At 41.6% G+C, this 14,587-nt stretch overlaps 1 pseudogene; it reads left to right on the top strand.

Annotated features, from left to right (window-relative positions):
- The window catches only part of LOC138159451 (pyrethroid hydrolase Ces2e-like), a 27,911-nt pseudogene extending 19,028 nt beyond the window's left edge, over positions 1-8,883 (top strand).
- The last annotated feature ends 5,704 nt before the right edge of the window (positions 8,884-14,587 follow it).

The following is a 14,587-nucleotide window of genomic DNA, read 5'->3' as shown; positions in this document are numbered from 1 at the left end:
TTCCAGGTCAGTGGTTTTTCCAATGAGATATTTCACATTGCCTTCTATTCTTTCATTTGTTTGGATCTGTTTAACAGCATCTTGATTTCTCATAAAGTCATTAGCTTCCATTTGCTCCAATATAATTCTGAAGCAATGATTCTCCTCATTGACCTTTTGAGATTCTTTTTCCATCTGGCAAATTTGGCTTTTTAAGGCATTCTTCTCCTCATTGCCTTTTTGGGCCTCCTTTGCCATTTGAGTCAGTCTGTTTTTTAAGGTATTATTTTCCTCAGTCAGGCTGTTGACTCTCATTTCATAATTTTCTTGCATTGTTCTCATTCCTCTTCCCAATTTTTCCTCCACTTCTCTTATTTGATTTTCAAAATCTTTCTTAAGGTCCTCTATGGCCTGTAACCAGCTTGTATTTTCCTTTGAAGCTTTTGGTGCAGGAGTTCTGACTTCACTGTTTTCCTCCTGGTCCATGCTTTGCTCCTTTTTGTCCCCAAAATAGGAGTGTATTGTTGGAATCTGCTGTCTGCTTTGTTTCCTTTGCCTGCTCATTTTGCCACTCAATTACTTGACTTTTGGGCTTTTTGCCACAGTAGGACTCTGCCTCCAGACAGGGAAGCTTTCGTCCCAAATGCTGGGATTTTCTCAGCTGCTGGAGGTATTAGATGGGTGCCCTCTCTGAGGTCTCCACACGCTCTGGCATGCTGGACACACACCCCAGAACCTCCACCCTAGACTGCAATCCAGATCCAAGCAGGTTAAAGCAAGAGTGATTACCCCTCAGACTGGTGCTTGGTCCCCCTACACTCTGCAGGCCAAGAGCTGAAGCCGCCATGTGGCGTTGGCTGGCCGTGCTGGCGTCTCAGCGGCTCTTCGCCCTGGGGGTAAAAGACACGCACTCCCACTTACTGGTCCCAAAGTCCAGATTGTACTGACCTCTCACTTTGTCCTTTGTGTCTATGTGTTGATAAATCTGGAAACTGCCACAGTTGCTGCTGATCTGGAGTCCCTCTGGCCAGCGGCTGGTCAGGCCCGCACTGGGGCTAAAGTCTTGGCGTGGGGCTGGGCTTGGCTCCCAGAGCTATGTGCTGGTCGATTTCTGCCAGCCTACTGGGGTGTCCTCAGCAGGAGGTTAGCTTCTCTGTGTCATTTTGTGGGTTCTGCAGCTCCAAAATTTGTTTAGAGTCCCTTTTTTACATGGATTGGGGAGGGTGGAAGCCAGAGCTGCGGGCAGGTCGTGCTTCTACTCCACCATCTTGGCTCCGCTCCCTAAAATCCCCCTCTTGGCAGCTTTTATTGCAGGAGTTTTGCCTTTGTTGGCTTCTTCTGGTTCCGTGTTTTGGTCCTTTTTGTCCCTCAAGAAGGATTCTCTGGTCTGATTGTACTTCCTCTGCTTGCTCTTCTTGCTGGACAATTACTTGACTTTTGAGCTCTTTGCCATGGTAGAACTCTGCTTACAGAGTGGAGAGCTTTGTCCAAAATTGCTGGAGTTTATGCAAATGTTGTCAGAGGTCTGAGGAGGGCACCTTCTCTAGAGATACCCCAAGCTCTGGCACACTGCCACACATTCTAGGACCACCACCCAAGACCTCGATCCAGATCCAAGCAGGTCAAAGCAAGAGTGGTTACCCTAGAATGATTGCTTGGTCCCCCTATGATTTGCAGGCCAGGAGCTCCAGGGGCAGCCACATGGCAGCAGCTGTAGCTGCCGCCCCTCCATCACTTTTCATCCTGGGGGCAGGGGCCAGACTGTGTTCTGTCACCCAGTTTCAACAGAGTTCCCCACTGACCTTTTACTTTCTCTTTGGCGTTTATGGGTTAAGAAGTCTGGAAACCACCACAGCTGCTGGTGATTCACTCTCCTGAAGTCTGCTCTGGCTGGTCTGGGCTGCTGGTTGGGGCCAGCCCAGGTCAGATGCAGGCTCATTCAGGACTGAGCTTGGCTCCCAGTCTGGTGTGATAAGACACTTCCTGTCAGCCTGCCAGGCTGCCTTCAGTGGGAGATTTGTTTCTCTCTGTCACTTTGTGGGTTCTGCAGCTCTAAAATTTGTTTAGAGTCATATTTTACAGGTATTGGAGGTGGTTGGTATGGGAGCTCATGCAGCTTCCTGCTTCTGCTCTGCTATCTTGGCTCTGCCCCCCATTCCATTTTTCATGGGATATTATTCCATCAAGCCTCTTTTAACTTCTATTCATTGTTGCTCCTCATTCTGCTCTCTGGTCACACAGAGCAAGTCTTTTTTTTCTTCCAAATTCCCTCTTCCATGTGATAGCCCAGAAAATACTTAGGCAGTTACCCTGTCTGCCTTTGTCCACCCTTCTATACTCTACCCAGTTTTCTTCTCTAGGCTAAATATCTTTGATCCCTTTAACCAATCCCCATATGGCATGAATTGTGAAGCCCTTTACTATCCTAGTTACCTTCCCCAAGATTCTCTCCAAATTGTCCTAAAATGTAGTGCTCAGAACTGAACACAATATCCTATGTATGGTATGACCAGGACAGAGTGCAAAGGGCTTATCATTTCCTTATTCCTGGAACTCTGACTTTCTGAGTGTAACTCAAGATCACATTATATTTTTCTCTGTCATATTACATTATGGAGTCAGAATGAGCTTGTGGTCTATCAGTACCCCTAGATCTTTTTTTTTTTTTTTAAGAAATCGGGGTTAAGTAACTTGCTCAAGGTTACACGGCCAGTTATTTCTGGGTGTGGTGCTGAGTGTCTGAGCCCGGGATTCGATCTCCAGGTCGTCCCAACACTGGAGCCGGTATTCTTACTCGCTGAGCCACCTGGCCGCCCCTAAGCAATTGAGGTTAAGTAACTTGCTCAAGGTTACACGGCCAGGTGTTTCTGGGTGGGTGCTAAGTGTCTGAGCCCGGGATTTGATCTCCAGGTCTTCTCAACACTGGAGCCGGCGCTCTTAGTTGCTGTGCTACCTGGCCGCCCCACCCCTAGATCTTTTAAGACTCAATGCTGTCTAACCTCCCTCATCTTGTACTAGTAACATTAATTTTTCCTGAGTCCAGCTGTATAACTTTGCATTTGTCCCCATGAAATTTAGCCTTCTTCTATTTGGTTCAGTGCCCTGGGCTGTTAAGATCCTTTGTTAGTTTGACTCCATCATCCATATCCCTCTTAGCTCTATGTCATTTTCAAATTAGATATGCCTACCATCTATGCCTTTAGCAAATTTGCCCTGTCCCAGGCTTTTCCAGAAGAGTCAGAGGTAACTTCAAATGCTGGCCATTTTCTCCAAGAATTGGATGACTAATTTTATGTACAGATTTCTTCAGAGAGGCCCAAGACAGTTGTAGTTGTTTTGGGTTAAAATATTCTCTACAAGTTTCTTTATCTTAAAGGCACAATAATACCAGCTCACATTGATGTAACACTCTATAGTTTACAGAAAAAAGCTACCTTCAGTGTACCCTTAATGAGGTAGAGGCTGCAAAGACAATCATCCCCAGTTTTGCAGATGGGAGAAGTGAGATTCAGGGAAAAGAAGCAAGGCCGTGATAGAGATGGGCCTAGAGCTCAGGCTTCCTAACTTCTAGGCTAAATCTCTTTCCTAAGGGTTTTCAGTTCTTTAGAGTTGAAGGTCATTGGGTCCATGGGGATATTAGACATGCCTTTAATATTGAGATAACTGTATATACTTTGACTGTGTGAAGGATTCACACTTAGGTTGCTTCTCATACCCATGTGGATAACACTGAACTATTGGCATGCCTCAGATGAAGAGGATTCTGTGTGTTTCATTTTTAGTATGATAGAGCACTGGGAGTATTTATCATTTTTGAGTGTGTATTGGGCATTATGCAGTCATCCCTAAGCCTTGCTTGGTGTGTTCTGGGTATTATCCAATGTGTACTGGGCCATGTGCAGTAAACATTGGATATTGTATCATAGGCCTGATATTCGGTGTGTGCCGGGTAATATTTGGGAATGATTAAACAAACCTATAGGGATGGAGTCAGCTTACAGAGCAAAATGGCTTCCTTGGATCAAATTAGTTTTAAAAATGTGTAAAGCTCTCCAAGTGTACTCATGATGTGGCTTTTCTCTCTCTATAGAGCTTAGGTATGTCTAAGTTCAAAGAAGAGATGACCAGAGAAACCATCAGAGAAATATTGCTAAGCCCACTCATGGTAAGATATATAAAGGCAAACTCACTTTTTTATGTCCTAGGCTTACAGAGTCATGGAGTTGGAAGGAACCCTTAGAGACCACCTCTATAATAATAATAATAATGCTAAATATTAGCTAGCAGGGGCAGCTAGGTGGTGCAGTGAATAGAACACCAGCCCTGGAGTCAGGAGGACCTGAGTTCAAATCCGGCCTCACACACCTAATACTTACTAGCCATGTGACCTTGGGAAAGTCACTTAACCCCAATTGTCCTGCCTCCCCCCTTCAAAAAAAAAAATCAAAATAAATAATAGCTAGCATATATATATGTAATACTTTAAAGTTTGCAAAGTAACTTACAAATTTATATAACTTGACTTTTACAATAAACCTGGGAGGTAGGTGCTTTTATGATCCTCATTTTACAGATGAAGAAAATGAGGTTAAATGATTTGCCCAGGGTTGCATCACCATCACTAGTAATGGTCTGAGGTTAGATTCCTGACTCCAGGTCCTGTGCTCTAGCCTCTATACCACTCAACCGGTCTTATCCCTTTCCTGAGGCCCAAAGATCTTCTCCATCCCCAACAAGTGGTTGCCTAATTTCTTCTTGAAGAAGGAAAGTCTAAAAGAATAAACCCTGGCGGCAGGCACAAGATTCTTATGGGACCCAGGACCCACAAACAGCAGACTGTGTGGGCTCATCCCTATCATCAACAAGCTGTTCCTTCTCGAGTCAAATCTTTTTTTCTGTTAACATGTTTCTTCCTGCATCTCATGTAGGGAATCCCTCCTGTGATTGTATATATGATGATGGACCAGTATTTAGGGAGCACTGAGGATCCTAGAGAACTTCGGGCTCAATTCCAAGAGATGTTGGGGGACTTAGTCTTTGTTATTCCTGCCCTCAAAGTGACCAAGTATCAACAGAGTGAGTATGACTGACCCTTTTCAGGATCAGTGATAGAAGGCCTCATCTCTCACCCAAGAGGTGTTCTGCCCTTGTCTTTAGCATGGTAATCTTCAGACTGACTGAGCCCCCTCAATCGCCTTCCTTTTTCTGCCCTCCCCATTCTTCCCATCCCCAGGCAGCTTGTGCTTATTAGGTATCACCAACAAAAAATAGCAATAATGATTACCTATGTTTCTATGGCACCTTATGGTGACTAACACTTCACAAGCATTATCCTTCTGGATCCTCATAACAGCCCCATGAGGATAAATAAGAGAGGGCTTATTCTCTACATTTTACAGTTGAAAAATCAGCCCCAGAGAAGTAAAAAGATTTCCCCAAGGTCTTGTAGTTGGTCAGCAGCAGGGCCAGGATTCCAACCCACCAGACCCCAGCACTTGTCCTGCCTCACAGCATCACTCTGGGATGGTATTTGGTAAGGGGTGGCTCTCTAGGAGCTTGTCTGTTAAGGATCAGCTACCATCGCCCCCCACCCCAAAGGAGGGGATTAGCCAAGGGTCCCCTAGTATGTGGCCCTGCCCTGTGGTCAATATGTTAATAACCATGAGCATGTCTTATGTTTGCCTAGGTCCCAGTTCTCCAGTCTACTTTTATGAATATCAGCACCGCCCAAGTATTCTTAAGGACCTCAAGCCCGATTTTGTGAAGGCAGACCATGGTGATGAGCTGTTTTTTGTCTTTGGAGGACCTTGTAAGCTGTGGGGACTGTGATTGGAGGGGATGGGGGTTTGAGAAGGGGCAGAATCCCTGGGGCTATGGGTTATTATTCCTGTCACTTTCCCTCCTCTCTCTGACATCAGAATGAATCCCAATGCCTTTCCACAAAGCACCTTCACATATATCCTTTAATCCTCACAGCTGCCCTGTGAGGGTGGTATATGTGTGTAGGATGATCAGCCCCATGTTGGAAGGAGGGAAGCTGAGACTTGGAGGAAAGGGAATGACTCCTCAAAAATCACACAGCTAATACTCGTAATATTAACAGCAGGCATTTTTATGGCATATATAGGTTTACAAATGACTTTATATACATTAGCTTATTTGATCCTCATGACAACCTGTGAGGTGGGAGCTGTTATTATCCCCATTTTATACTTTAGGAAACTGAGGCAAGCAGAGGTTAAGTAACTTGCTCAGGGTCCCATAGCTAGTAAATGTTAGAGCTGGGATTTCATTCCACCTGGGCTGTGCCCCAAGCCTAAGGTTCCATGAAGCATCGAACAAGAAGCCAGACTGTCCCTGTTTGTCAACTGTAAGACAAGTGGTTTATAGTCTGAATGTGAATGGGGTTGATTTGGCATGTCTTTGTTAAGATCAGCCTCAGAGGTTGTCCTAACTAACTCAACTTGGTCCCCTAACTCAACTTGCTTATTCAAATGATCAGGAGAATTCAACCAGGTTCTCAATTCAGTTTACATTATTAAGCGCATCCAATGTGTAGAGCCCTGTGTTCAGATCTGAGGAAGATACAATGATGGATAAGTCTATGACTTCCTGGACTTATTACCTAGAAGGGAAGATGAGATACAAACACAAAAAACACATAGATGTATGTCAATGAACCTGTGACTTCAGCAATGCCCTCATTCTCTCCTTTGATATAGATCCTAAAATGTCACACCATCTCATCCAGTGTGATTCTTGTTTTGTATTTCCATAAATCTTCCACAGAGGCTCTGCTCAATGTGCTGGAAGGCTTCCCTCCTTCCTCTTTCCCTCCCTCCCTCCCTCCCTTCCTTCCTTCCTTCCTTCCTTCCTTCCTTCCTTCCTTCCTTCCTCTCTTCCACCCCCACTCCCTCTCCCCGTCCCTCCTCCTCCCTCCCTCCCTCCCTCCCTTCCTTCCTTCCATTAATTTTGGTTCAATTTTTCTAGTAGTACATCTACTTGTTGGTCATTGGATAAAAGTCTCATTTAGCAATCTTGGGAATTAATGTTTGTAGATGGTCTTAAGTCTGTGTTTTTGGACATCTTCTTTCCCTATTTTCCCCTCCTTGGTCCTGTCCAGACAGAACTGGGAGGTCAATTTATCCCTTTAAATGTGTCTTGACTTGCCAGGGCTAGTGAAATCATGACTTTATGGCCAGTTACTGCTGCTGAGCCTGTCTGTTCTGCTCCAGGGAGGGGCCCTGAATGGCAGGCATTGTTTGGGGGCAGGCAGCAACATGCTATGTTGTAGCTTAGAAAGGGCCAAGGCCCCTTTTACCCAGTGAGGAGGCTTAGGAGGCTTTGTGTGGTGGGCACAAAAAAACACAATACAAAATCGAATGTGAGAAATGCCCAGGTGAGGTACCAAAAGCTCTGAAAGTCCCAAGCAGGGAAAGTTCCTATCTTTGCCTGAAGAGTGAGGGAACCATTTGGCTCTCCAGGGTGACTTGGCTTTGGGGTCAGGCAGAGTTGGTTCTGGATAGCACAGGAGAACAGAAACCTTGGGAGGTTTCCTGGTATTGGAGCTATGTGTAGAAAATTGTATTTTAGGAAGATGATTTTGGTGGCCTGAACAGGATCATTGGGAGAAGTAGAAAGGGAGAGGGGAATGTTGGAGTGAGGGGAAGTTGGGTTTTTTTCCTTTTTGGAGGGGGGCAGGCAGGGCAATTGAGTTTAAGTGACTTGCCCAAGGTCACATGGCTAGTGTTAAGTGTCTGGGGTTGAATTTGAACTCAGGTCCTTCTGACTCTAGGGCTGGTGTTCTATTCACTGAGCCACCTAGCGGCCTCAAGTGAGGGGAAATTTTACACCTAATGTTGACCTAAATAGAGCTGTTTCTTTTTCTGTTTTTAGTTTTAGGTGGATCAACAGAAGAGGAAAAACTACTCAGTCAGAAGATAATGACCTATTGGGCAAACTTTGCCCGAAATGGGTGAGGATCCTGCCTCCTGGGTCTCCCAGCCACTCTGGCAAGGCTCCCTAGAAGAGGCCACTTGGCTCCTTGTTCCATAGGGGAAAGAAATTCCATGATTTATTTATGTTGGTTCAGAGGAAACAAAATTATCTGTTACCATTTGGGTACGGTCTGGTGAGCAAACCTAGCCCTAGCCCTTTCCTCTAACTTGTGGCCCAGGGAGAGCACGTGCTCGCCTTGGAAGAAGCACAAGAATGAGAGGCACCCTGCTTAGCCCACACCATCCCTCCTGGGTCCTTGGGATTTTTCTTCCTCCTGGAGAAGCAGCAGGATGTGGTCTGGGGGCAGAATGTTGTTGGGTTTGGCCTCAGCTGAACTGACTCAGCTGAATTAAAATCTTCACTATTATTTACTCTCTATTTGGAATACATCTTCTCTCAACAGGGCCACAATGAGAGATTAAGCAGCCTGCTTCAATGTGGGTGAACAGGTCTCATTTCCATGGTTACCACATCCCCTTCCTCCTCCCCACCCCCAACTTCTCAGACTTGACGGTTATTTATGATGGACGGTTATTTATGATTATGACAGTTATTATGATCAAGCAGATGTCAGCTTTCTAAGCCCGATAATCCACTTCTTCCTAAACCTATGTGGGTTTTTTGTCTCTAGGGACCCAAATGGTGCAGATCTGCTCCAGTGGCCAGACTATAACCAGAATGAAGAGTACCTGCAGCTGGATCTCCAGCTGTCAGTGGGAAAGGGCCTGAAGGCAGAGAAGATGGAGTTCTGGCTGAAGACGCTTCAGAAGAAGGAAGCAGTGGACCCAGATGCCCAGGAGTCATGAGTCCTAATCCTAAATCATTTTTGCTGTTGCTGCTCTCCAAGCTGTTTCCTTTGAATAATTCCTCAGTATCTACTAAATATATTATACTTTGGGTCAGATATTTCAACTCAATCATTATTACTCCTAGAGAAAAATTTAACTGATATTCATATGGGACCTTATGATAGTGGGATAGAAGGGAGGTAGCCTGGTCTAGTGGGTCAGATGTTGAGCTTGGGATCAGGTACTTGTGGGTTCAGATTCTACCTTTGGCATTTAAAAGCTGTGTCATATCAGGCAAGTCACACTCTCTGAGCCTCAGTTTCCTCATTTTTGTTAAATGAAGGGATTAGACTAGATGGCTTATAGATCTCTTAAAACTCCAGCTCCACTATCCTATGATGAGGCCATTCAGTCAATCCTCCCTCTATAAAAGTATTATTTGTCCCCAGAATTACAGAATTTAGATCCAGAAGGGACACAAGTCATCATCTGAAAAAAAAAAAAGTGAAGCCCAGAGTGGGGGTAGGTGACTTGTCCAAGGCCAAACAGCCTGCTTCTGTAGGCTTGGAAGCCAGGTTTTCTGATTTCCAACACAATATTCTTTTAAGGAAACTATGCTGCTGCTAGGGTGTGGTGTGAATAGCAGCATCTCTGTTATGCTTTCTAGTTTTGTAATGACATTAGAGATGACATTTTTGGTAAAGAGGCAGTGATTTGAATTCCAGCTTTCCCTCTAATTATGAAGTGTCTTGGTGGGGACTTTGATAGATCAGTGGACTTGGAATGAGGAAGACCTGAATTCAAATTCTGCCCGTGTGACTGACCCATGGCAAGTTATTTAAACTTTCTCACCCTCAGTATCTTCCTCTGTAAAATGGGGATAATAATGCAGTTTACCTCCCAGGGTAGTAAAGTGATACATCCAGACTTTCATTACCTGTGTGACTTAGGGCAGAGGGCTTGTATTTTGAGGACTCGATTCGTTTTTGGTAAAACGAATGGGATGGATCATTAGATTATTTCCCAGCTTCTCTCCAGTTTAAATAGTCAGTGGTTTTCACAATCTCTTTGTGGGTCAGGTGAGGTTATTATCCTTAAAGAAACAGATTCATATCACACAGAGGGCAACAGAGAGGCTCTTAATGGATGGAAGTTGGCTGTACATAGGAAAAATAAACACCTTTGGTGAACAGGAGTAAAAGGTTTTGTCAAGGAATTGCATGATGGAAAGAGAAAACTGACTGGTCCTGTGGCAAGACCAAGAGATGACAGATGGAGGGTGTGAGTCCTCCACTATTGAATTTCTGATTCTGGGAGAAAGCAAGGAATGCTTCCAACATGTTGGGTGACACAGCAAACTTTTAGTGGGACGTGAATGAGTCAACATTTGGCATGTTTTGTGTGTGCCTGGCATTGTGCTTGGTGTTGGGGTTACAAAGAAAGGCAAAAGACAGTCTTTGCTCTCAAGGAGCTCACAGTCTAATAGTCACAACATGCAAGTAATTATGTACAAACATGATAAATACAGGACAAATTGGAGATAACTTCAGAAGGAAAGTACTAGAATTAAGAGGGATTGGAAATAGCCTGTTGTAGAAGGTGGGATTTTATCTGGGACCTAAAAGAAGCCAGAAGGCAGAGATGAGGAGGGAGACAATTTCAGGTATGGGGGTCAGTCAGAGAAAATGCCCAGAGCCAAGATATATAGTGTTTTATCCAAGTATGATCAAGGAGGCCAAAGAGGCCACTGAATTAAGTGGAGGGAAGTAAGTTATAAGAAGACTAGAAAAGAAGGAAGGGACCAGGTTATGAAGGGTTTTAAAAGCCAAACAGAAGATTTTATATTTGATCCTGGAGATAATAACCACTGGAGTTTATGAAAGACTTTCACATCTAATTATTTAAAGGAAACATTAATCAAATGATAGGAGGGAAATAGTGAAATCATAATAGTTGGAGACTTCAATGTACTCCCTTTTGGACTTAGATTTATCTAACAAAAAGATAAATAAGGAACAAATTAAAGGCTTGAATAGAATTTTTTAAAAGTTAGATATACTAGATCTCTGATTACTGAATGGGAATAGAAAGGAATCTACACATTGCTTACCTGTATATGGCACTTTTATAAAAATTGAGCAGGCATTTGGGCAAAAAAAAAGGAACTCTCACAAACAAATGCAGTAAAATAGCAATATTAAATATACCCCATACTGACTATAGCACAATAAAACATATTCAGTAAAGGGTCCTTAAAAAAGTATGAATTAGAGACAATAATTTAATTCTAAAGAATTAATGAAAGAACAAATCATAGGCATAATTAATTACTTAATTGAAAACAGTGATAATGAAGAGATAGCATATCAAAATTTTTGAGATGAGGGGTGGCCAGGTGGCTCAGCAAGTGAAAGCACCAGCTCCAGTGTTGGGATGACCTGGGCATCAAATCCCGACTCAGACACTTAGCACCACACCCAGAAATAACTGGCTGTGTAACCTTGAGCAAGTTATTTAACCCTGATTGCTTTAAAAAAAAAAAAGAAAGAAATATATCTCCCCTGCAATAGATATTATTTCCTCCTTTTTCAAGAGGCCCAAATCACCGACAATAATATCCATTTTTGAGATGTAGAAAAAACAGTTCTTAGGAGAAAATTTACATCTTTAAACACTTTCATCAACAAAAGAATGGAGCAAAAAATTGGATATGTAACTAAAACAAAACCAAGAAAAGCATCAAATCAAAAAACTCCAACTAAACAGCAAAATCATGAGATGAACAAAGTTCAAACAAAAATCTATTAAATTGGTAAATAAAACTAAGTCCTTTAAAAAAATACAATACTAAAATATAGATACACTTTGCTTAACTGATATTGAAATGAAGGAGGAAAACTAAAATGCCAGTATTGAAAACAAAAAAGGACAATTCACAACAAAGATAAAATAAAGGGAATTATTAGGAACTATTCATCCCAATCATATAATAAAAATATTGATAACATAGATGAAATTGATGAATTGTTATGAAAATCTAAATTATCCAGATTAATAGAATAGGAAATTAAAATAACCTTATTTCAGAAAGCAAAACAATTAACCATAAATAAATTTCCCAAGGGGAAAGCCAAGACCAGATAAGTTTGCTAGTGAATTCTATTAAGTATTTAAGGAATACTTAATTCCAATATCTTATAAAATATTTGCAAAAATAGGAAAAGATACAAGAATATACAAATACAAAAAATTCAAAATTCAATCACTGATATGAATATGAACTTGGTAGCTGAATCAGGGACAGAAAAAGCAGAGAGAGAAACAAATAGACCAATATCTTTAATGAATATCAATGCAAAAAATATTAAATAAAAGTTAGTAAACAGCTATAACAACATATTAAAAAGATGATATACTATGACTATATTGCATTTATATTAGGAATGCAAAGTTGGCTAATAAAAGGTAAGCCACAAACATGATAGACTATATATGTATATATATATTTATTTTGTTTTTTGGTAGGGAAATTTTCTTCCTTTTTTATTTAGTATTTTTTTTCCTCAGTTACATGTAAAAACAATTTTAACATTCATTTTTAGCACTTTGAGTTCCTCCCTCCTCACCCTCTTTCATTGAGAAGACAAGCAATTCAATATAGGTTATACATGAGTAGTTATGTGAAATATTTCCATAATAGTCATGTTGTAAAAGACTATTTCCCTCCATCCTATTTCCCATACCCTCCACCCCCCACCATTATTCTATTCTCTCTCCTTCCACCCTGTCACACCTCAAAAATGTTTTGCTTCTGACTGCTTCCTCTCCCAATCTGCCTTCCCTTCTATCACGCCCCTCCTTTTCTTATTCTCTTCCCCCCTGTATTCCTGTAAGGTAAAATAGATTTCTATACCCAATTGAGTGTATATGTTATTCCTTCTTTGAGTAAATTCTGATGAGAGTAAGGTTCACTCACTCCCCCTTATGTTCCCCCTCTTCCCCTCTAATGCAAAAACTTTTTCTTGCCTCTTTTATGTGAGATAATTTGTTTAGAGTGATTTCTAAAGGTATTTGGAGGAGTTTGGGGGAGAGCTCAGACAAGTCCCTGCCTTTACCTTGCCATCTTGGCTCCCATACAATTATATTAATAGATGCTAAAAATGTTTTTACATGTTATAATAGCTATTTGTGTTTTTCAAAAAAATCAATACATGGACTTTTTCTTAATATGTTAAATAGTACCTGTCTAAAACCAAAGGCCAGTATTATATGTAATGGAGAAATCCTAATGGCCTTTCCAGTGACATCAAGAGTTTAGCAATGATATCTATTACTCTTATTTGATATAGTTGTAGAAATGCTACCTGTAACAATAAAACAAGAAAAAGTAATTGAGGGAATAAGTATAGACAAAGATGAAATGAAATCATTTTTCAATGGTCCATTTAGAGAACCCTAGAGATTCACCTAAAAGTAACTGAAATAATTAATAACCAGGAAAGTAGCAGGGTATAAAATAACTCCGCATAAATCATTAGCTTATCTATGTACTACCAACCAAACTCAGTGGAAGAGATCAAAAGAGAGGTTTTATTCAAAGTAACTACAGAATGTATAAAATATTTGGGAAACTACTTACGAAGACCCACATGGGAAAGATAAAAAGACAACTACAAAAATACTTTCTTACATAAATAGAGATCTTAAGAGCTGAAAAGATATAAATTGATTATGGTTAGGCCATGCCAATATAAAAAATTCCTAAGTTAATTTACTTATTTAGTTCCATACTAATCCATCTACTAAAGGATGACATGTATGCTTAGGAAAAATGATAATGATGTTCATCTGGGAGAACAAAGAATCTCAGGGAAAACAATGAAAAAAAAAAGTGGTAAGAAAAAGGTCCTAGCAGTGCTAGATCTAAAAACTATACGACAAAGGATTAGTTATCAAAACTTTTGGTACTGGTGACAAAAGTAGAAAAGTTGATCAGTGGAACAGATTGAGTGCACAAGATTCAGAAGTAGAGGGCAGCTAGGTGATGCAGTGAATAGAGCACCAGCCTTGGAGTCAGGAGGACCTTAGTTCAAGTCCAGCCTCAGATACTTGACACACTGAGAAGTTAGGTGACATGTCTATATGTGTCAGGGTTAAGATTTAAATCTAGGTCACCATGACTCCAAGGCCCCCCACCTACACTGTGATGCTTTTCTCTCTCTCTCTCTCTCTCTCTCTCTCTGTCACTGGCAGTTGGGGTTAAGTGACTTGCCCAAGGTCACACAGCTAATAGGTATCTGAGGTCTGATTTGAACTCAGGCCCTTCTGACTCCAGAACTGGTACTCCATCCACTGTGCCACCTAGATGCCCCATGTGCTGCTTCTTTTAATAAAAATTTTATTTGATTTTCAAAGATCAGTCTCCTCTCCCTTTCCTCCCCCTCCCCCCATTACAAACATGTATAGTCCAGGAAAATAAAATTTCTCGTTGGCCATGTCTAAAAAGTCATGTCTCAAGTCTGTGCTCCAAGTCTATCACATTTCTTCACGAATCTGAGAAACTGGTCTATCATGGTTTTGATCAGAGTTTTCAAGTGTATATGTGTGTATATACATGCAATGCGTGTATATGTACATATGTGTACATATGTACACATTGAAATATACACTATGTATTTTATTTTAACCAGCCAAGATCTATGTTTTCATTCTCCCACTCCAACCACACCATGAGAACACAAGAGAAGCAGAGCTCACTGCAAACCTGCACAGTCAATCGAAGCAGACTCCCACACCGCACACTGGCCATGTCCAGGAAACAG

The sequence above is a fragment of the Petaurus breviceps genome, unplaced genomic scaffold, assembly GCF_028583685.1.
Source record: "Petaurus breviceps papuanus isolate PSGF00001 unplaced genomic scaffold, PetGlider_PUasm1.0 176, whole genome shotgun sequence".
Taxonomy (NCBI): Eukaryota; Metazoa; Chordata; class Mammalia; order Diprotodontia; family Petauridae; genus Petaurus; species Petaurus breviceps.
The sequence above is the reverse complement of the archived record's forward strand: the minus strand, read 5'-3'. Positions and strand labels throughout refer to the sequence as shown.